The sequence below is a fragment of the Sciurus vulgaris genome, assembly GCF_902686455.1.
Source record: "Sciurus vulgaris genome assembly, chromosome: 19".
Lineage (NCBI taxonomy): Eukaryota > Metazoa > Chordata > Mammalia > Rodentia > Sciuridae > Sciurus > Sciurus vulgaris.
The window spans coordinates 6,599,263-6,622,570 of record NC_136480.1 but is presented as its reverse complement, the minus strand read 5'-3'; the positions used below and the strand labels follow the sequence as shown (position 1 = coordinate 6,622,570).

General features: G+C 41.8%; 1 protein-coding gene across 3 annotated transcripts in view; it reads right to left on the bottom strand.

Annotated features, from left to right (window-relative positions):
- The window catches only part of RAF1 (Raf-1 proto-oncogene, serine/threonine kinase), a 67,620-nt gene extending 46,184 nt beyond the window's left edge, over positions 1-21,436 (bottom strand). Inside the window, exon 1 of one of the 3 annotated variants that reach the window (XM_079122286.1) lies at positions 21,117-21,436. The gene's annotated coding sequence lies outside the window, so the exon portion shown is untranslated. Of the gene's footprint in view, positions 1-20,059; positions 20,767-21,116 lie in introns of those variants that run through there. The other 2 variants (XM_079122288.1, XM_079122287.1) reach the window with 2 other exon arrangements.
- Between the last annotated feature and the right edge of the window lie 1,872 nt (positions 21,437-23,308).

The window sequence follows — 23,308 nt, the reverse complement described above, 5'->3', positions numbered from 1 at the left end:
ATTTGAGTGTGCACTCTGAAGTCAAGGAGACCTGCAGGTGGATGGCCTTCTTAGCCATGAACCTCGGCAAATGACGACACAGTGAAAGCACAACTTCAGGCCAGGGCTGTAGCTCAGTGGTACAAAGTCTGCCTATTACACATGATGCCCTGGGGTTGAGCCCCAGCACCACATACAGCGGTAATTTCATCTTCTGTAAAATGGGCCAAACTATATTTTAAGAGAATGTAATGAAAATTCAACATCTGGTACACAGCAGGCACTTCACAGGACAGGTATTATTAGAGATAATGCAACACTACTTTTCAGTGCCACAAAGTTACCTAGACATCATCCTTGATTATTTTCCTCACGCACAACATTCGATTATCCATCATTTCCTGTCAGGTCCTCCTCAAAAATCCAACCCCACAGTGGGATGCAATACACATGCCTGTAATTCCAGTGACTGGGGAGGCTAAGGAGGAAGATCACAAGTTTGAGGCCAGCCTCAGCAACTTGGTGAGTCCCTACACAACTTATTGAGAACATGTCTCAAAATAAAAAACTTTGAAGGCTAGGGATGTAGCTCAGTGTTCAGTCCCCAGTTCAAAAAAAAAAATCAAGCACATGCGTACTACGTGGGTGGCTGAAACAGAAGGATGGCAAGTTAGGACCCAATCTAGACAATGAAGTAAGATCCTACCTCAAAATAAGAAAAAAAGACTGGGGACACAGCTCAGTTGGTAAAGCACTTGCCTCGTATGCATGAGGCTTTGGGTTCAATCCCTACTACATTAAAAATTTTAAAAATCCAACCACATTAATCGAATCCCAACCCATCGAACCTAAACAACCATCACGCCCTGCCTAGACTGCTCCATGGGTCACTATGTCTGCTCCCAATCCCTCTAACTCGATTCTCTACAGAGCAGTCAGTGTGATCGTAACACATAAACTTGGTCACATTATTCCTCTGCTAAAATCTTCCAGACCTATTCCCCCTTGCACTCAAAATAAAGCTCAAATTCTTTAACTGACTGACAAATCCCTGCACTGATGCCGGGCCCCTCCTGCCTCTCTCTCCCTCTTTTGCACCTTATCTCCTATCCATCTCTCTCTCGCTCACTTTATTCCTATCATTCCAGCATTTTTTTTTTCTTTTCACCCGAGATACCAGGACGGACGCAGGGCCTCACACATGTTGACAAATGTTCCATGGCTAAGCTACATCCCCAGGCCTCTTTTAATTTCGAGACAGGGTCTTGCTAAATTGCCCAGGCTGGTCTCGAATTTGCTATCCTCCCACCTCAGCCTCCCAGAGAGTAGATTCCAGGCATGTGACACCATGCCCGGCCCACACTGGCCTTCTTGCTGCTAGTCTCTTGGCAAGCATGTTGCCACTCAATGCCATCTCACCTGAGCACTGGGTTCAAGAGTAGCCTGCACTTCACCTCATTTTGACTCAGCCTGACAGTTTCCATCATTTATCACCATTTTAAATTTATTAGGTATTTGCCTACCCAATGGTTATGATCTGCCTATTCTACTACCTTTAAGAGTGTCTAGCACATTATAGGTCCTTAAGATGTATCTCCTGAATGAGTAACAAGATGCCATAAAAGCATTCTAGCAAGTTTTAACAAAAATCATTAGTGCCGTGATTTATGAACTAGACAATGTTAAAAAATTATACTTAGGCCGGGTACGATGGTTCATGCTTATAATCCCACTTACTTGGAAGGTTGAGGCAGGAGGATTTAGAAAAAGAAAAAGCAGCCATACGCCATACTTGGACCTAGGATGCTGACAATTATGGGAAAAGCATAAAATAAACAGAATAATTGTTGACTGGCAATCAGCTAAGGTCATGCAATGATTCCTCAAACAAAACTCAGACACACAGAAACCAGCTGCTAATATTGTCAAAGACGAAATCATAAATTTAGATTGAACATCTTAATTGGCTCTTAACTGAGATTCTAAAATCAGGCAACACTTCATTCTATAAAATAGAATTGAGTGTTCCAATCAGTTGAGCAGAGGAAGTTGGTTCTATAGACATAAAAAGCTGAAGAAAGCAGAAATACAGAACAAAAGCGTATTGGTTGTTTCAAGTTTACTTTCCTTATAAAGTTAACACATAGGAGACTTCCTTATCATGCTGGGCCCCTTTTCATTGCTGTGAGTCTCGTGGTTTGGTTTTTTGCTTTCTGTTGCTGCAGTAATGGGGATCAAGCCCAGGGCCTCGCACCGGCTAGGCAAGCGCTCAGTTACACCCCCAGTGCTTTTCTTCATTTTCATTTTGAGACAGGGCCTTGCCAAGTTGCCTACGCTGGGCTTGAACTGGCCGTCCTCCTGCCTTAACCTCCTAAGTAGCTAAAATTACGTAGGTATGTGCCACTGCAGCCAGATGGTTTGGTTTGTTTTAACTGGCCCATTTCAGAGTTGTTTCATTAAGTGGCACTTAGCATGAGTAACTCCATTCTGGTTCAGCTCTGATCTGCTGTGTCCTCGTATAGTACAAAGGCTAGTCTGAAACAATGGCCTCCTATAAATTTTATTTAACAATACCCAATTGAAGTTATTATGAAATTCTATTATGCTGATGATATCCCCAAGTTCGACTGACTACTACTGTTTGGCATTTTCCTTCACAGTTGTTTTGTATCAGAAATAAAACCAAGTACCATTTTTGTTGTTCACCTGTTTCGTTACACTAAATCTTTTGTGTCTCTATACATACTCAACTTGTCCTAAACATGCACTGCTGAGTTTTAAACTACAGTGCCCCTGCTACACAAATGTTTCTTTAAACAGACTTGAAGATCATAGAATATGCAAAAGAATATTCAGGAACAAAAGGATTTCAGATATGGAGAAAAAAATTAGTTTGGCTTTGAGAAAATACAAAAGTTCCAAATGTCTGAGAGACATGTCCCAAAACAAAAATTATTTCTTAAGCATAAACACCTAAGACTAGCTGTAATTTAGACTCTGAAACATAAATTTTAAACAGTCAATATACACAAGTTGTTAACCATGAAACCAACCATTCAGCAAAATTAAGCAGAAAACAAATACAAACTTAAAATTCTGTCATTCTTCCTTGCAATTCCAAAATATATAAATGCTAAAATGTGGGAAAACTGCTACATCCACATTATGTTTGTAAAAGATTCCATAATAATACAGTAGTCACTACTTTCTACTTTCTCTGGATTTACAATGGGCTAGATACTATGGGCAATGCTGCTACCAGCCCTAAGAACACATCCTCATTTTAGTAAAAGGATGAAGCCAGTTTCTCAATAAAAATTAGGGGGTTGGAGTGCAGCCCAAAGGTAGATCATTTGCCTATCATGTCCAAGGCCCTGGGATTAATCCCTGGCACCACAAAAACAAACTATTGACTACTGAATGCCAACAATTTTTTTTCTCTCTTTGGTGGTGCTGAAGGCAGAACCCAGGCCTCACAGGCTAAGCATAGGTTCTAACCACTGAGCAACCTCCCCAGGCCAAATGTCAACAAGTTTTCTAGGTCATGGCTAATTAGCTGACTTCCATGGTTCAAAATGAATTTGTCAACTCTGTCTCCAACAATCTGAAACTATAAGAAAAATTCAACTTTCAAAGTATATTCTTTTTTTTTGGGGTGCTGGGGATCGAACCCAGGGCCTTGTGCTTACAAGGCAAGCACTCTACCAACTGAGCTATTTCCCCGGGCCCTCATTTTTATTTTTTTTAATTCAGGAATGCACTCTTGGGCTGGGGATATAGCTCAACTGGTAGAGTGCTTGCCTCCCATGCACAAGGCCCAGGGTTCAATCCCCAGAAGAGTGCATTAAAAAAAGAATGCACTCTTGAGTGTTTCTATGGACAAAATGCACCAATACAATGAATTCGCTTTCCGCTAAACAGAAAGCATAGCAGAAAAAAGCTATGAAGAAAGAGGGGTACAGAAACAGAAGCCCACTGGTTTTCACCTCTTACACTTTCAAGAAGTAATACCATCTTTTTAAAAGTATAAACACGGCAAGGCAAGACACAAGTCCTACCTATAATATAGTACTTCTGTCCTCAGGGAACGAATCACAGGGCAGGTAAGAGCACAGTGCCTACCACTCAACCCCCAGGCAGCAGCAGAGAAGTCCCATTCTCCCAGCTAAGGCCAAGGCTGTCCTACTTCCAGAGGGCCTGTCGCATTCTGAGCCCCAAATCCTCAGGCCTCACGCTACACAAGCACCACATGGTGAAGAAACAGGTCAGAACAGGTAGGAACACTATTGGGAACTCAAACATGTTAAGGATCAAATAAACTAAGGATAGTATATAGGGGACACACATCTGTGAAGTACTGACTCGTTTAAAATTGGAAAAAAAGCAGGTTTGTTGGGCAACACAGCACAGGCCTGTAATCACAGCTAGTCAGGAGACTGAGGCAGAAGGATCTCAAGTTCAAGCCTGGGCAATTGAGTGAGACCTTGTCTTAAAACAAAAGAATAGGGCTGGGGAGATAACTCAGTTGGTACAGTGCTTGCCTTGCACCTTGCAAGCGTGAGGCCCTGTGTTCGATCCCCAGCACCACCAAAAAAAAAAAAAAAAAAAAAAAAAAGAAGAAGAATAGAGCTGGGCTATAGCTCAGGTTTGCTAAGGTAGGCCTTTGATGAACATGGCCCCGAGTTCACTCCAGCACAAATGAATGCATAATTGGTGCTGGATTAATATGGTTAGAAAACAAAACCTTCAAGAACACCTGAGAGGGTTTTGCTGGGGTGGCACATGCCTGTAATGCGAGCTATTCAGGAGGCCGGGGCAGCAGGACTGCAAGTTTGAGGCCAGCCTGGACCTGCGCTAGAGCTGTAGCTAAGAGGCAGAGCATTCGCCTAGCACGCTGAGGCTCTGGGTTCTCCCGCCAGTACTAAGAAAAGGACAGAAGAGAGGCTTCATGTAATCAGAAGACAACCGAATTACAAACCATGACTCATTAATTGTGAATGTTAGTCAATACAAAAGAATTCCTATATATTAAAATAACCTGGGCACTACCCTGGAGTTAGAATTCTGTTGTAATATTATCTGGCTGCCCCCAGTTTCTCCTTTGTTTGAAAGCAGGAGGAGGAAGAGCTGGTAGCAAGAGCTGAAAGGCTACCTCTGGCATAAATACAATGAAGTTTTTCTATTTTTTTTTCTTTGTTCTAATTAGTTACACATGATAGTAGAGTGCACTTTGACACATCATGCATAAATGGAGTAGAACCTCTCATTCTTCTGGTTGTACATGACATAGGATCACCCCAGCCGTGTAGAGATATATGCACACAGGGTAATAACGTCTGATTCATTCTACTATCCCTCCTTTTAAAATTTTTAAACATCCTTTTAATATTTTTAAACATCATTTTCCTTAGTGATAGCTAAATTTAAGATTTACTTATGTTGCTTTCTCCTTTACTTGGCAGATTTGTTTGTTTTTGTTTTTTGTTTGTTTGTTTGGTACTTGGGATTGAACCCAGCGATGCTTAACCACTAAGCCACATCCCCAGCCCTTTTTATGTTTTATTTTGAGACAGGGTCTCATTAACTTGTTTAGGTCCTGGCGAAACTGCTGAAGCTGGCCTTGAACTTGATCATTCTACCTCAGCCTCCAGAGTCACTGGGGTTACAGGCATGTGCCACTGTACCGGCTGCAGTTTTCTTAAAATGTGAAAATTAAACAGTTTATGAAAAGCAAACAATGTTAGCCTGAAATAGTAAATATTACAACTATTATTTGTTATACAGGTAATGAGGGTTCCACTGACTAGAAATTTATATTCTATTGGTTACAACAGTCAGCCACTTGTCTAGATAGCCCTTAAACCTCTGGCCTGTTCCAGTTTGTTACCTAAAGTTCTTAAGCACTGTTACTGTATTTGGAATAGTAAGTTCCAGGTACCAAAGTATTAATCAACTGTGCTCATTCCACCCGACATTAAAGAAGTCTGTATTTCCCCATATTGACTATGCAGTTTTATTCATTTGCTTTTTGGAAATTCTCTCCATCCAAATCCTTTTCGGTTTTTCCCCAATGTAAGGGAGTGAGCGCAGGGCCTAACAACCTGGGTTCAATCCCCAGTCTTTCAATTTTTATTTTTTCTTTTAAGACTAGGTTTGTAAAAATTTAAATTGCCTAAGTTGACCCAGAACTCGTGATGCTAGTCTCAGGAGCAGCATGTGCCACCATGCCTGGTTTCCAGATTCTTAAGAGATCCTCTGGGACAATTCTAAATGCTCTTCCCAATAGTCTATAACTTGGAATCTGTGAATGACACCAACACACCTCTAAATCACCTACAATTAACCAATGCAACTTTTTGGAAAATCTCCCTCTCTGCCTGCATTTATCATTTCCTCAAAAATCATCTAATTCCTCAGGAAAGGAGAAAAAGATTTAATATGAAACAAAATAATACAGGAGAAAATAAACCAAGTGCCATGAACAACTTAAAGCTAAGTAATACTTAAGAGAACTATCCTGGTTTTACTGTTCTTCAAGTCAAATACAGGTAAAAGTAGTTCCATCAAATCTAAGTAGTATATATACACATTATATTCAAACTATTTGAGTTTGTTTTAATCAGTTAACTAACTGAAATACTATAAAAGTACCTGATATATCAGAAGACTAGAAAACAGATTGAGAGTTCAGAGGAGAAATGTTGGCAATGAAATATGAAATATGTACTTAATGACTAATAGCCCTTCAACTCAGAACACCATTCCAAAGACTTATATCTACTCAGTTTTCATTACCTAATTATAAAATAAACTTTTAAGATTTCAAAAGTTAGTGAGGCGTGGTGCCATGTGCCTGTAATTCCAGAGGCTCCAAAGGCTGAAGCAGGAGGATCCCAAGTTCGAGGCCAGCCTGGGTGACTTGGCAAGTCCCTATCTCAAAATTAAGAAAGGGAACTGGGGATGTAGCTCAGTAGTAGGGTGCTCCTGGATTCTATCCCCAATTTAAAACAAAAAAAAAAAAAAAAAAACCAAAGCCAGGCGTGGTGGCCCTGTAACTCCTGCCACTCAGGAGACAAAGTTATGAGGATAAGTTTGAGGTCACCTGGACATCTCAGCAAAACCCTGTCTTAAAATTAAAAGCACTGGAGAATGGCTCAGTGATAAAGCACAGGCCTAGCATGTGCAAGGCACCAGGCTCCATACCCAGCAATGGGAGAGAGGGGACACATTTTGGGGGAGACACTATAAAAACTTAGATGAATAACTGTATGCTAATGTCCTTATTATGTGACTTTACTAAATTCATTCCTCCTCTTATACTCATTCCTTTCTTTGATTCAGCCTTGCTTCATCTGATAGACTGGGTGATCAGTTTCAAGACTATCTCAAGCTTACTTTAGGGAATGAGTGGGGGTTTTTTGGTTTTTTTTGTTTGTTTGTTTTGCTTTTTAAGTTCAACTGGCTATACAAACACCAATAGAAAAAAATCACCCTCAACACATTAAAAAAAAGTTTCTGCTGAACAAACATATTCAGATATTCATCTCATCCAAGCTAAGAAACGATATGTCTAGTCTGCAAAAGTCTTGCTAGTTTCCCAACCAGTCCAAAAGGGCACTATCATACACTTCAAGGTGGTGTATGTGTCAATATTTCGAGTTTCCTCACTCCTCTTTCTCAATCTCTGACCATAAACTGGTAACTTCATCAGATGACTGACCAGCACACACAAGAAGAAAAGGAAAACTCTACCCTTCTAAAAGCAAGTAAGCAGGAAACGCCCAAGTTTAGCAAACAGATTCCAGTGTTTTGGTTTGAATTTTGTAGTGCTGGGGACCAAGCCAAGGCCTTGTTGCATGGCAGGCAAGTGCCTGGCCACTGTGCTACATCCCCAGTCTCAGATTCTAAAACTGTAAATGAACTTAAAACTGCAATTAACTTAAAAATGCAAGTTAAAAATGAGCTAATTAAAAAACAATTATGCAAAAACAATCAGTTCCGTAGTGAAAGATGTCTGGAGCCAACCTAACTCCCATCACAAAATGAGTTTTTCCACTATTTTCATTTTAAATCTCTTGGAATTGTTTTTAACTCAAATTTTTCTTTTTATCTCTACATCAGTCATTGTTTCCTCATTTAGGAACTACTCCTAATTTTAAAAATGAATCATTCATTTACAAAATATGACATTAATGCAAGTACCAAAATATACAACAAATAATTATGGTTTAGAGATGATTATTCTGATGGCCAGGTAACAAAAGGATTAAAAAATGGTTGCGTACTGAAGAGAGAAAGGGGAAGTAACAATCACCCAGTTAATTCATTTCACTAAATTAATCGCCTGGAAACACTGATTTAATCTTGCATCATTAATTCATATTCCACATAGAAGGCATGAATTTTGGTGGCAAAATGTGCACATTCAAGAAGTAGATTAAAAAAAAAAAGAAAAGAAAAGAAAACCTGCCCTTTACATGCCAAGCTTGGTTCATGCCTATAATCCCAGCAACTTGGGAGCCTAAAGCAGGAGGATCCCAAGTTCAAGGCCAGGTTCAGCAACTTTGCAAGACACTGTCTCAAAAATAAAAAGGGCCAGAGATAGAACTCAGTCTTAAAGAGCCCCTGGGTTCATTCCCCAGTATACCCTCCATCCACACACACAAAAAAAACCGCTTATCTCAAAACAAAGACAAATGTGAAATAAGTGAACCTACCATCCTATACACTGACATCACTTATTTGATCAGACACTGGGACCTGTCTTCAAAATAAGAGGTCTTCCCCATGGCTACATCTTGCTAATGCCATTTCAAGAGGTAACCGCCTGATTCACCTAGCTCTCCAAACTTTCTTTTGGAGACAATCACTTTCAAGGAGAAAGATTCCTGAGTCTTTAGTGGCATACCCAAAGTAAGCGCCAGGCTTTAAGAACTTTTAGGAATTACAGTTTACCTGTAAAACGGTCAGTATCATTTGTTTTTTCATAAGTTATTCTTGATCAACTTTTCATGAATAATTGCCTTAAAACAAGAACATATTTAAAAGTTTTCCCTGTTAATTCATTAATCAGACCACTAATTTATTAAAGTTCTACATTATACCCAGCTACTTTGCCACAAGATTAAAAAAGTAAAACATAAAAATGTAACCTATGTAATTATTCACCAAAGCATAATGGGTGTGGTGGCGCACACCTGTAATCCCAGCAGCTTGGGAGGCTGTGGCAGGAGGATCAAAATTGAAAGCCAGCCTCAGCAACTTAGTGAGGAATTCAGCAAGACCCTGTCTAAATAAAATACAAAAAGGGCTGGGGATGTGGCTCAGTGATTAAGTGCCCCTGGCACTATATTTTGCCCTGGCAAAATATAAATGCCTTCAGGAAAAGAACTATGTGTATTTCCTACATCCTGTTAACTACATCATCAAGTATAGTGCCTTGCATAAAATTAGGTACTCAAATATTTGCTGAATGAAATACTAATGAAGAAAAAATTAAGACATTTATCCTAGCAATTTTTCAGATACTGTTTATCTACCACATAAAAATATTACTATATAATCTTAAAAACCAGAATGCCTCTCTATATACTGCAACCAGGCAATGAACTGAAAAGAATAAGAAGCACTACTCAGTCAGTAATTTCAAGACTCTACTTTCAACTTCTAGCTGCTTTTAAGACTACAAAGTTCAGAAAGTCATGGCCCTTGCCTTACAGTAGCTTTTAAAGTATATGTTCCAATTGCCACCATTTGCCAAAAGTGTGCTAGGTATAGTAAGAACTTTCAGGAAGACAAGGAGGCCTAAGACAAAACATGGTAACTTTTTGAAGGGAAGGGGCATTCTTATGAAAAGTACTATGAGAATTTGAATTACAGAAAGGTACTCTGGTCTGAGTGGAGGAAGAGTACACAATAAAGCATGATTTCCTTGTGCTACCTGAATGTGAAAAGGCAGACTTTCAACAGAAAAATGCAAAGGTGAAACAAGTCAAAGGAGATCCAGAGAATGTGAATAGAGGTAAAGAAGAATGTGAAATTGGTAAAGAAGCGAGTCTGATGAAGATACAGCCTTTTAAATTTATTACACTCTCTCTCTCTCACACACACACACACACACACACACACACACAAGTGATTGTAACTTTGTTTCCTTTTATGTATTCATTTATTTTTCTGGAGACAGAGTCTGGCCATGTTGTCCAAGCTGGCCCTGAACTCTGGATCCTCCTGTCTCAGTCTCCTGAATAGCTGGGATTACAGGAATATGCCACAGGGTCCTGCTTTCTTTTATAGTAAATCTTCATACTCCGTGTCTTTATGAGCATTGTTAATACCAAACTCCTCCTCCCCGCTAAAACTTTTTTTTTTTTTTTTTTTTTTTGGTACTGGGGTTTGAACCGGGGCACTAAATCACTGAGCCACATCCCCCAGCCCTTTCTTTTTTTTATTTTGAGACAGGGTCTCAAGTTGCTTAAGTCTTGTTTTGTACTTTTCTGTTGCATTTATCAATAGATAAATCAGTTTTTTTTAACCCCCTCTCTACCTTGCCTTTTGCAATCATTTATACTTCCCAATACAATTTTTAAAAAGATACAATGATTATAGAATACATGTTCATAGAGGAAGCAGAAAAACTGACAAATACATAAAAATTTTAAAATGCCAGGATCTTGCAGCAGCTTTTAAAGTATATGGACATAGGTATCCAGACTTTTCTAAGCAGAGATATTGTACTTTGTAAAATGAGATTTTGTTATATATATTTTAGTACACTGCTTTTTTTCGGTTAATAGCTCTTATAATCCACTATCAATTGAAATCATTCCTCACTGGTTAACTGAATACATCTTTTTTTTCATTTTTGAGCAGTACTAGAGATTGAATCAGGGTCTTCATGCACAGTAGATAAGTACTCTACCACTGAGCTACCTATAAATTTTTTTTTTTTTTTTAAGTACTAGGGATGAACCAAGGGGTGCTTACCCAGTGAGCCCCAGTCTCAGCCCTTTTTTTATTTTAAGGGTCTCATTAAGTTGCTTAGGACCTAAGTTGCTGAAGCTGGTCTTGAACTTATGATTCTCCTGCCTCAGCCTCCTGAGTGTGAGGGATTATAGTCATGCCCCACCCCAACCAATCTAAATACATTTTAGGTTAAAAGAGTATGAGGGTAGCTGCTCAGTTCATAATAGCCAGATTGTGGAACCAACCTAGATGCTCTTCAATTGGTGAGTGGATAAAGAAACTATGGTATATACATATAATGGAATATTACTCAGCCATAAAGAATAAAATTATGGCATTTGCTGGTAAATGGATGAAGTTAGAGAATATCATGCTAAGTGAAATAAGCCAAGATCAAAAAACCAAAGGCCGAATGTTTTCTCTGATAAGTGGATGATGATACATAATGAGAAGAGGTGGCAGGGGGAACAAGAGAAGAATGAAGGAACTTTGGATTGTGTAGAGGGAAATGGGGCGGGAGGGGGGTGAGGGAAGGAAAGACAGTGGACTGAGACAGACAGCATTACCCTATGTACATGTATGATTATACACAAATGGTGTGAATCCACATTGTGTACAACCATAGAAATGAAAAGTTGCACTTCATTTGTGTACCATGAATCAAAATGCAGTCTTTAAAAATAAATTAAAAAAAAAAAAAAAAAAAAAAGAATATGAGGATACAAAGAAGGTTAACTATAACAACTACACTTAACCAGCTTACAGGTAAACTACTCTTTAGAAAAAAAGAAGAGTCATTAATTGTATATCAAATGTATCTCTTTTTAGAATATTACATACAAATGCATTTTTAAGGGGGGGATCTATCAGATTGAAATATAGCCAACTTCTATGGTTCTGGTTTATGTATCAGCTCTAATTAGAAAAAAAAAAAAAAAAAGCCAAGGGCTACTTTGTACTTGTTAGGATGGTTATGGTTATTATTAAAAAAATAAATATGCTGGGCATGGTGGCACACGGCTACAATCCCAGCAGCTCAGGAGACTGAGGCAGGAGGATTTTGAGTTCAAAGTCACTTTCAGCAACTGAGTAAGACCCTAAGTAACTCAGTGAGACCCTGTCTCTAAATAAAAAACACAAAATAGGCTGGGGATGTGGCTCAGTGGTTAAGCACCCCTAGATTCACTCCCCAGTACAAAAAATAAATAAATACATAAATAAAAAAGGAACATATCAAGGCTTGGCAAAAATGTGAAGATACTGGAACCCTTGCACTTTGCCGATGGGGGGTGTAAAATGGCACAGTGACTGTGCAGAACAGTTTGGCGATCCCTCAAAAAGTTAAACACAGTCTGGGCTCTTAACTTGGGAGGCTAAGGCAGGAGGATCAGAAGGTGGAGGCCAGCCTGGGCAACTCAGTGAGACCCTGTTGCAAAATTAAAAATATAATGGACTGAGGATGTAGCTCTGTGGTAAAAGCACCCCTGGAATTGATCCCCGGTACCTATAAGAAGGGAAAAAAAATTAAAAACAAAAGCTAAACACAGATCCACCAGTAACACTCCTACACATATACCTGAAAGAACTGAAAGCAGGAACTCAAACAGGTATTTGTACACCAATGTTCATGGCACCATTATTCAAAACATCCAAAAGGTGGAAACAATCCAAGTGTCTATCGACAGATTAATGAATAAACAAATGTGATACAGTCATATAACTAAATATTATTCAGCTCTAAAAAGTGAAGTAGTGGTACATGCTACCAATGGATGCACCTTGAAAACATGCTTGGTGAAATCAGCCAGACACAAAAGGATAAGTACTATGATTCCCCTTAGATGAAGCACCTGGAACAAGAAAATTCAGAGACAAAGAATATAGGTGTCAAGGGCTGAGGGCAGGGAGTTATTATTTAATGAGTAGAGTTTCTGTTGAGGATGATGAAAAAGCTCTGGAAATGGAGAGTGATGATTACAAGACACTGTGAATGTGGTACACTCTTTTCATTCCAGCTACTGCGGAGGCTGAGGTAGGAGGATCACAAGATGGAGGACAGCCTCAGCAATTTAGCAAGACCTTGACTAAAAATTTAAAAATAAAAAGGGTTGAGGACGTAGCTTAGCAGTAAAATGCCCCTGGGTTCAACCCCAGGACCAGAGGAGGGAAAAACCCGAAACACTGAATATACGTAATGCCACTGAATTGTTCACCTAAAATGGTTTAAACGGCAAATTTTGCGTTATATTTTAACACTCATATCCACACACAGCCTACGGGCCCATTCTGCAATGTCAGACAGCTAGTTAAAACTAGTCAGAAAGGTCACTATCTCTACTCTCACAATCATTCTCTAATTCCAGTCCAAACTAAGGTCAAGGAAGGCAAGAGACTTATCAGTTATCTCTTCATTCCCTCTGGTTAAAATTTTGTTCAAGTTTAAAAACTAAGGATGCAGAAGGAAATATCCAGTATAGCAAGAGCTGCTAAAACTGGCAAATGTCCTCAGGAACAAACAATAAGAACCCCAAACATTCTACATATAATGCCCAACAGAGGGAGAAGTATAAGAAAGCTAACTCCAATCACAGTTCCTAAATTACAAAATTCTGAGGAAATATGTTTGTTTGGGGAATACTGAGGATTGAACCCAGGGGCACTTTCCACTGAGCTGCATCCCCTGCCCTTCTTAAAAATTTGAGACAGGATCAAAATTTGACCCAGTTGCTGAGGCTGGCCTGGAACTTAAAGATTCTCCTGCCTCAGTCTCTTCAGTCACTGGAAATACCATCATACACCACTGCACCCCTACTTTTTAACCTCTCTTTTTTTGGTAGTGGGGATTGGACTCAAAGGTGCTCACAACTAAGTTACATCCCCAGGCCTTTGTAAATTTTATTTTGAGAAAGGATCTAAGTTGCTGAGGGTCTCCCTAAATTGCCCAGGTTAGCCTGGAACTTGCAATCCTCCTGCCTCAGCCCCCCAAACTAGAGGGATTACAGGCATGCGTCATAGAACAGAGCAAGCAGATCAAGAATATATTCTCCTTATTGTAGGGGTGGTGGGGGAGGGGAGTGGTGGCAGGGGAAGACACTACATTTACAAGTGACCAACCTCTGAATCTCTACTCTTTCAACTAATGTTGTATAAGGAAAATAAGGTTTTAAGAATCGAAAATACATAAACAAGAGTAAAACATGCTCCACCTTAAATTCAATATAACAAACGTTATATAGCAACTTATATTCGACAAATTCCATTGCAGTCAGGGGCCAGGCACTGTGCTAACCTGAGTATTACACAGTGACTAAACTCATGTCCTCTAAGAGGAAAAAGGCAAACAATTTAATCATGTCTCACATAAACACAGGAAAGCCTACAAATGCAGGGTACCAAAAAGTATTTGCACAAATCATTGAAGGTTAAATAGAGATCTTGTAAAATTTAGTATTAAGTGGTGGAAGTTAGACTCAGCACTTTCCCCCAAGCACACCGGCCTTCTCTGCCTCTCGAATGGAAATTTTCCCACAAATATCAATAAGTAAACATCTAGTGGAAAACTTTCATTTGAATTTATAATCTGTTGGGTTGATAAGCTCACAAACAACTGTATGATAAAGGCCATAAGAAAATCAAATGCAAAAGACAGACAAATGCAAACGGTTTTTGGAGAAGCCCAAGTAGGGGAAATAACAGGAATGAGTGGAAAGGGGAATAAAAGACAAGGAAATGATATTTAGATGTTGTGTGAAATGGCTTTTAAAAGAATAAAGTAAGGAAATCTGTAAGGCTCTCTCCATTAGATAAGGCCCTACTTTTTAGTTGTCGATGGGCCTTTATTTTTATTTTTTTTTTATGTGGTGCTGAGGATCAAACCCAGTGCCTCACACTCTACCACTGAGCCATGACCCTCAGCCTCCAGATAAGGTCCTTGAAGGCAGGAACTTGCCTTATTCCACCTGCACCAAGCACAGTAGCCTGAAGCAACGAGGTGCTTTAAAAAATAGCTTTTGAGGTGAGCACAGTGGCACATGCCTAGAATCCCTGTGACCTGGGGGGCTGAGGCAGGAGGATTTCAAGTTTCAGGCCAGTCTCAGCAATTTAGTGAGGTCCTAAGCAATTCAGCGAGACCCTGTCTCAAAATAAAAAAGAAAAAGGGCTGGGATGTGGCTCAATAGTAAAGTGCCCCTGGGTTCAATCCCCAAAACTGAAAAATTAAAAAATAGTTTTTCACCAGGGCCCAGTGGCATCTGCCTGACATCCCAGGGATTCAGGAGACTGAGGCAGGAGGATTACATATTTGAAGCCAGCCTCAGCAACTCAGCAAGGTAAGAGACTGAAGATAAAGAAAACAGAACTGGAGTGTAGTTCAATCGTAAAGGGTCCCAGGGTTTAATCCCGCATCCACCAAAAAAACAACAAAGACAAAACCACAAGCATTTGAATTGCACAAAACAAACACAGTAAATGAGGAAGTCATGTAAGCAAGACACCCAGGCGAGAATTGCACACTTGGTCTCAAAGGCAATAAAGACTTGAAGATTTCAGGAAGAAAGGAAGGTGAGCACATCTACAACTGAATATCCTTGGGTCATCGGCAGTAGAATGCCTAGGAACCCCATAATGTATTTCTCTTCATCAAAAAAAGGTGGGTAGCTGGGAAACAAACAAGAAGACAGAATTACTCTGCACACCATAATTTTTGTATGCTTTGAATTTTGTGGCATGTTGACTGTATTACCTATTCAAAAACAATAATAAAATTTAATTTCTAAGAATCTGCACTATTTTGGAGAATGAGGGTGTGTAGTGAGGATTGAAACCAGGCACACTTTACCACTGAACTACACTCCCATTTTTTTAATTTTTTTGAGACAGGGTCTCGCTAAATTGCTGAGGCTGATCTAGAACTTGCTATCCTCCTGCCTCAGCCTCCTGAGTCACTGGGATTACAGGTGTGCACCACCACACCCAGCAAGAATCTGCACATTAACAAAGTGAATCTGGCAGCAATTTGGAGAAGGCTTTGGTATGGGAAGAAATAAGAAGGTCTAACAATCCAAGAAAATAGTAATAAGGATCTGAACTAATCTGGAGGCAGGGGTGTACCTGAAAGCAGCTCAAAAATACTTCTGTCAAAATGCACTCTGACAAGTGACTGAATGGCTAGTGTTAAGGCCCACGCTATGAATAGAATTCATCTTTTTATTAAATGTATTTTTCTATTATAAAAGCAATGTATGAGCTGGGCGTGGTGGTATGTGCCTGTAACCCCAGCAACTCCTGAGGGTGAGGCACCAGGATCACAAATTCAGGGCCAGGCTTGCCAACTTACAACTTGGCAAAACCAGGTCTTAAAAGAAAAAGGCATTTAAAAAGAGATAGGAATATAGCTCAGTGCACAGGCCCTGGGTTCAATTCCCAGTACTGACAAAAAAAAAGGTGGGGGGGCGGGGAGCAATGTATTCTGAGAACTGTAAAGTACAGAAGAATATATTAAGAGGAAAATCATCTTTATACCTATTACTTAACAACCACTGGTAACATCTACATGTATTTCATGTGTAAGTTTTGGTTTAACGTAAGATATAATTTCCATTCCTTACAACTCATTTAAGGCATATATTTCAGTGACCTTTATTGTACTCAAGAGCTGTGCATTCATCTCCATAATTTTAGAATATTTTCATCACCCAAAAATAAACCCACTATTATAGCCAGTCTCTGCCCAGTCCCACTTCTCCCAGCTCCTAATCTAATTTTTATCTCTATGGATTTTATTCTGATCATTTCACATAAATGAAATCATACAGTACGAGGTCTATTGTCTCACTTCTTTCACTTAGCATGTTTTCAAAGTCCATCCATGTTACATATATGTATCAGTACATTTCTTTTTATTACTGAATACTATTCCACTGTATTATCTTGACTTTTTAAATCCAACTGTAATCATTCCAGATACATAATTTTGTGTTCAGCATTTTTTCATATTGTAAATGCTTCATGTAAGATATTAAAGGTAAGGACAGTGACCCTATCAGGTGGTTATACCTTAGTTTAGTCATTCTTTTGGCTGGACATGTGAATAATTTTCAGGGTTTTGTTTTTTTTCTATTGTTAATAAACTTTCTTAAATGCAGTAGGACCTCCTTTTTTTTTTTTTTTTTTTTTTTTAACTGATCTAACTGGAGCCAGGAAAATGTCTCTCCCTGAAACCCTAAAGCTTTCTCATTAGATTTGCCACAGAGGTCAAGAGTTGTATTCTTCCAGGAGAAAAAAAAAATAGGATTTCATCTGTCTCAAACTTAGGCAAAATCTCAAATTTAAAAACATACCTCCAAACTATGCAGATTAAGAATGAAAACTCATAAAGACAAAATTAACCTTTAACTACCCTCTTTCAGCAGAAATCTGAGGATGAAGCAGAATACTCTGTCCAAATGTGATACCCAGTTATGCAGCCTAAAAAATAAAAATAAAAAAACCTTAAAAATGCTTATTTTCACAGCAGGTTGGTAGAAAATAGAACATCTTGACTAAAACAGTAAGGATGTATTTACTCCTGCTACTGGATGATAGCAAATTAAATCCAATTATGTAGAAAGAGGAGGAAGATCACTGTACAGACCACAAGGGTTTCCTTAAAATCAGAGCCTGCTCTTTTCCCATTCATTAACCAAAAATGTAAACAATTTCTAAATCAAAACTTTTCACATTCTAAAGTAGTTTTAGAATTGTTAATCCCCACCCAGTAAAATCCTTTAGAATCTATTCTAAAAATAAAACTATGTGTCAAGTGTTCCTCAAAAAAATACTATGTACACTGATCGGAATGTGATGCCAATTAACACACTTGGTGAGTAATTTGCCAAAGAAACTTCAGCTAGCCTGAGCCAAAACCAGTAACAAAGAAACAACACCCACTTGACATTTTCCTTGGTGGAAGGGAGATTCTAGGAGTAACTTTAGAAGGCAAACAGATCTGAAGTTACCTACTAAAATCACAGAGCTACAAGTAATTCGGGAAGAAAAGGAGAATAGAATGACTCAAACACTGTAAAATTAACAGTGAAAACTGTAATATGTAATTAAACAACTTTTAAGGCAAGAACAAAATTCCCAGCCATGAGGATTACGGATAAAATAGTTTAGCCCTATGCCATAAATATCAACTAAACTACGATACAACTCTTTAGTAGTATATTTTGAACCTAGTTAGCTGAGCAATCAGGAAATGTGCCCATCTATGCACATGCCAAAAAAAAAAAAAAAAAAAAAAAAAAAAGACCTAAACAAACTAATTTTAAAAGAACCCAGTGTTCCTGATTTTCCAATTAATTTAGTTAAGGTGAGCAATTTTCCAACTATAGTCATGTTTTGAAAAAAAAAAAAAAAAAAAATGACTTCCACGATCTGCACAACTTAAAACAAATCGTTGCAAGTCGAATCTTGATTTTGTGGTTTCATAAACCCCCTCAACTGCCACAGTAGTTCACTGCCTTTCAAAGGCAATATTTTAAGATTCTCTTCTGCAAATCAACATGAAGGCCTGCTGTTTGGTTAACAAACTCCTCCCAAGACCGGGATTATTATGTATGGCCTATTATGTTCCTAGCATGCAAACAAAAGTGCTCGCTCATGTAACATTTTTCTATTTTTAGGCAGTAGGTTACTAACAATCTTTCATGAGATTTAAATGTAGAGGAATCACACATTCACTAATAGACTTCTTGAAATAGGAATTTGAAGTTATACTTTTCATCTCAAAAATCTAGTGCTTCTGCAAAAGTCAAATTTAATTCTCAAAAAGTATGTTGTTTAATCTTCATAGTCAACAATCAGCATGTCTTGCGCTAAAAGCAACTTGTTTCAGAGCAACTGTAATATAATACTTGATGTTTAAACATTCTCCATTTTTCACTTTTTGTCATTAATGATCAGTTTAATGCTTCTTTTTCCTACAAAACCAAATTCCTCAAAATATGTTCAAATGTATTTCGGTCAAACCTTCTACTTCAAAGGCACAGGCTTTTTCCAACTGTTGCCTAGACGTTAGCAAAACTAAGCAATCCCGCCACAACGCATAATCGCAAACACCACATACCTAAAAGATAAGCTTTTAGAACAGGAACAGTAACAGGTTTATTTTTCCAAGTATCCAGTGTTCAACTGGGTCAAATGTTTCTGTTGGATTTTAAACAGCTTACCCCTTTAAATGATAAGGGTAAAAACAAGTGGAAAGAATCTTAATGTTCTTCAGAGGTATACAATCAACACAACTCAGAGATTTAGTAATTGCCAGCTGAAGTCTTTTAACATCATAATTATTTTAGCACAATAGCTATTTAAGGAAAATAATGTTCACAGAGCTAAAGACTTTATAACAGATCTGAAAACTGGAGATTCAATCCAAAGAAACAGTTTACTACATAAAATAGGTTATTTAAAAATACTTGCTTTCTACACTTTTTCAGATGTGGGTTTTACATAATCTGCCAATTTCTGTATGTGTGGGGAACAGTTTATACTGTCAACAGTCATTGAAAGTTCAGAAGCAGCAGAGGGGTATCACATTGATAAAAATCAACATTTTCGAGAGCCAGGTATAACTTTATAAGAATCTTTTTCAAGAATCTCTAGAAATATGAGTTTCAATTCACTCTCCTTTTTATCAGCACAGAACATTTGAAATAAAACAATAATGTACTCAACTGGGTTTAACAAAGTCAATCATTTCAATTGCTATCAGCTTTAACACCACGGGGGCGGTGGGGGATAGTTAGCAGCACGAGTAAAGAATTAGCAACACCGGGCTGGGTGGAAGCTCATTGGCACAATGCTTGCCTAGCGTGCAAGAGGCTCAAGGTTAGAGGCTCATCATCACCCCGCTCCAAAAAATCAAAAGAATTTGAAACAAACCTAGATCCGTTCGCTCACCACTGTCCACAACAGAGACCCATCACACCGTATCAACTTTGAGACCCTCACGCCCCACCTTTTCCTTCCGCACCCCCGACGATTTGCTGCCCCCGGAATTCATCCCAACCCCTGCCTGCCTCTGCCTTTGTGGCAGCTGCTCCTTCAGCTTGGAAAGCGCTCCTCTCGGCCTCACCTGGGGAGCACTTGCCCGTCCTTGCAAACTCCGCACAAAATCCCCCCGGCGCCAAAGCAAGCCGCCTCCGGTGTACAATTTTCCTCAACTCCCCCAAAGCAAAACTAGCTGTTCCGAGTGCCCAGAACACTTGGCAAACCCAGCCTTATCACGCCGCATTGTTTCCACGCCCCGGGAGCGCAGGGAGGGCAGGCTCTGGACCCGGCCCACGGAGGGCCAGGCGGACGGCGACGCTCCACCACCGTGCGCGGCGATCATTCCGCACTTGCATCAGGTGACCCCCCGAGCACCCGCGGCCACGGCTCCGGGAGACACACCAGATGCTATCATTCCTCCCACCAGAGAAAGAACACCAGAGGCACACCCGGGGCCCTGGACCGAGAACAATGAATGAACGCAGCCCTCGCCCCTGCCGGGGTCCAGACTCCTCTGTCTGAGCACCGACGGGCTCTGCAGAGCCTCGGCAGCTGCAGGGCTGACGCGTCCCGGCGGCTCTTGCTTCACACAAAAGGCAGCCCCGCGCTTCATTCCGGAGCATCCCGAGGCCAGTCCCGGCAGAGGCGTCCCAAACCTCTCATTAGTAACCCACAGAGTTCTGAAACCCAAGGCGAGGCTCCTACGCCTTTGTGGCGGGGCACTGACCCATTTCTTCCTCGCTTCCCCGACCCCTCGCGTCTGCCCCTAAAAAGCTGTCACGGGAGTGAATCAGAAGCCCCGGAGGCGGCGCAGGTGGAGAGAAAAGGAACGAGCCCATCCGAGTGACAACGAAGATCCGGGCAGCGCCGGGCGGATTTTCCCCACTGCCAAAATATGAGGAATGCGCACTGGGCACAGGGGTGGCGCTGGCACGTCTCCGCGAAACGCAAGGAAATTCGAGTAGGGATGTGGGAACTAGGCTCGCCGGCCATGACACCCGGCCCCGGGGCCCCCGCCCGCCCAGCGCCACCCGGGGTGACAGCGGCCGGGCCCCGGCCCTCCGCCTGGCAGCCGCGGGGCCGCTCACCGGAGCCCCGCCGCCCGACTCCCCCCACATCCACCACCCAGCCTCGCAGCCTACCTGAGGGAGCCAGGCCGCCCCGGTGTCCTGTCGTCCGGCGGCTGCGTCTGGTCCGCTCCTCCTCCCCACGGCGGGTGAGGGAACGGGAGGCGGTCACATTCGACGCGTCCCCAGCCCAGGGGACGGGGCCCCGGGAAGACCCCGCATCGTCGCACTTGCGCTCCGCGCCTCAGGGCACACGCCCCAAAGCCCGGTCAGCTGGCCCTTTTGGAGGCCCAAGGAGAGCCGCAGAGAAGCCTTCCCGCCTTACGCTCGTTCTCCTCTGACTCCCGCCATCTAAGATGGCGGCCCGAACGCCCGCGATGAAGACACTCTCGGGCGGCCCCGGCAGGCGAGCCGTCCGCTCGGTGCTCTACTTCCCGACCTGCGGCGCCACCGGCTCTCCGCGGCAGCGCGAGCTGGCTCTCCCGGCGGGCTGTCGACTTCCCACTTGGCTCGGGGATCTATCGGTCGGGCCTGAGCTCAGGCCCCGCCTCCGGGGCGTGTCCTCGCGATGCCGGCGGCCGCCATTTCGGAGCTAAAGAGGCTGTGAGGCGCCGCTGAGTGGCTGTCGCTCGGGAGAAGCGATCGGTAATCGGGAAGAGCAGGTGGAGGAGCGTGAGGCCTACAGGGAGGAGGACAGCCCGTCTGCCAGCACCGCAAGGCCCTCGGGTGGCCAGGCCTGCCCTGGACACTCAGCACCGTGTCCAGCTCTGGAGCGTCCTCCACGGAGGGGTCCGCAAACCGCGGCTCCGCCACTTTTACCGGCTGCGTGGGAAAGTTTCCTCATTTGCAAACCAGGAGTTTGGGGCAAAGTTAAAAACGGATGATCCGATTTGGTCTCGGGTGCAGTGAAACCTGCGCAGGCAGGCATGGATACCCGAGGGCAGTTCGGCTTTACCTGTCCACGTTTCTAGAGCTTGGACCCTTGCTCCCAGCAGCTCCACGCCTTGGCACTAATTCTAGAGAAATAAGTACGCAAATGCACCGAAAGGCTGGTCCGAAGATGTTTATTACCAGGTCGTTTTCATTAGAGAAACACGGGGGCAAGGGTGAATTGATGGGAAGCTGAAGGAACGATCCAGTGTCGACACTATGGCTTGCTGTCCATCTGTTTTTTAAAAAGGAGCCAAAGCTGGCGCGGTGGCCCACTCCTGTAGTCCCAGCTTTTCAGGAGGATCGCAAGTTCGACGCCAGCTTGGGCCAATTCTGTGAGATCCTGCCTCAACATTTTAGTCCCAAAGTCAAGGCTGGGCACGTAGCTCAGTGAAAGAAGCACTTACCTAGCACGCACAAGGTTCTCGGTTTAGTCCCTACAGCTGCAAAAGTTAATAAAAAGAAAAGACTTCTGCATTGCCTAAGCCTGAAGGTCGCGCCCTGTGTGAGCACTGGCCCTGTAACAGTGAACAAGTCGGGGCTTTAAAGTCTAGCTGAGGCCACAAGCAGCAGACAAGTAAACCCACAGGACACGACCATCAGCACTGTGATAAATCACTGAAGAGGATGACTACAGAATTATTGGGAAAGGGTGTGCCTTTAGATTTCAGGAGTCTAGGAAGCCCTCCCCTAAGTGACAGTTAAACAGGGCACTGAAGGGTGAGAAAGACAGACATGGTGGTATATGCCTGTAATCCCAGTGACTGAACTTGGAAGGCTGAGGCAGGAGGATGGCAGGTTCAAGGCCAGCCTCAGCAACTTAGTGAGACACTGTCTCGAAATTTAAATAAACAAATAAAAGGACTGGGGATGCAGCTCAGTGGTAAAATGCCCGAGTTCAATCCCCAGTACCCCAGTACTTAGTGTGGTTCTAAGCAGTTGGAACAGCATGTGCAGGAGCCAAGGGCCATGGAGTAGCACGGGAATGATGAGAGCGAAGAGCGCCAGAAAGAGATGAGGCTGGCTAAGTAAGGACAGGCTGGAGCAATATCCAGACTGATACTGCTGCCTGTGACCTTCCCATGCCATCCTGCCTCTGGTGAGCTTAATTTTAGTCACAGATGAGTTTGAAGTGTGGGTCTGGCCTGGGATGGGTGCTAGGAAAGAGCAATGTCAATAAACAGTCTGCCAGGTGATTCAGAGGGCACCCAGCAGAGGAAGAGAGTGACCTGTGCTGCCGTGGCAGGCCAGAAAGGCCTCCGCAGAGAGAACTCTTAAGCCGAGTGTTAAAGGATGAGTCGGAATTTTCCAGCTTGAGAAGGAAAGGAGTGCAGAGC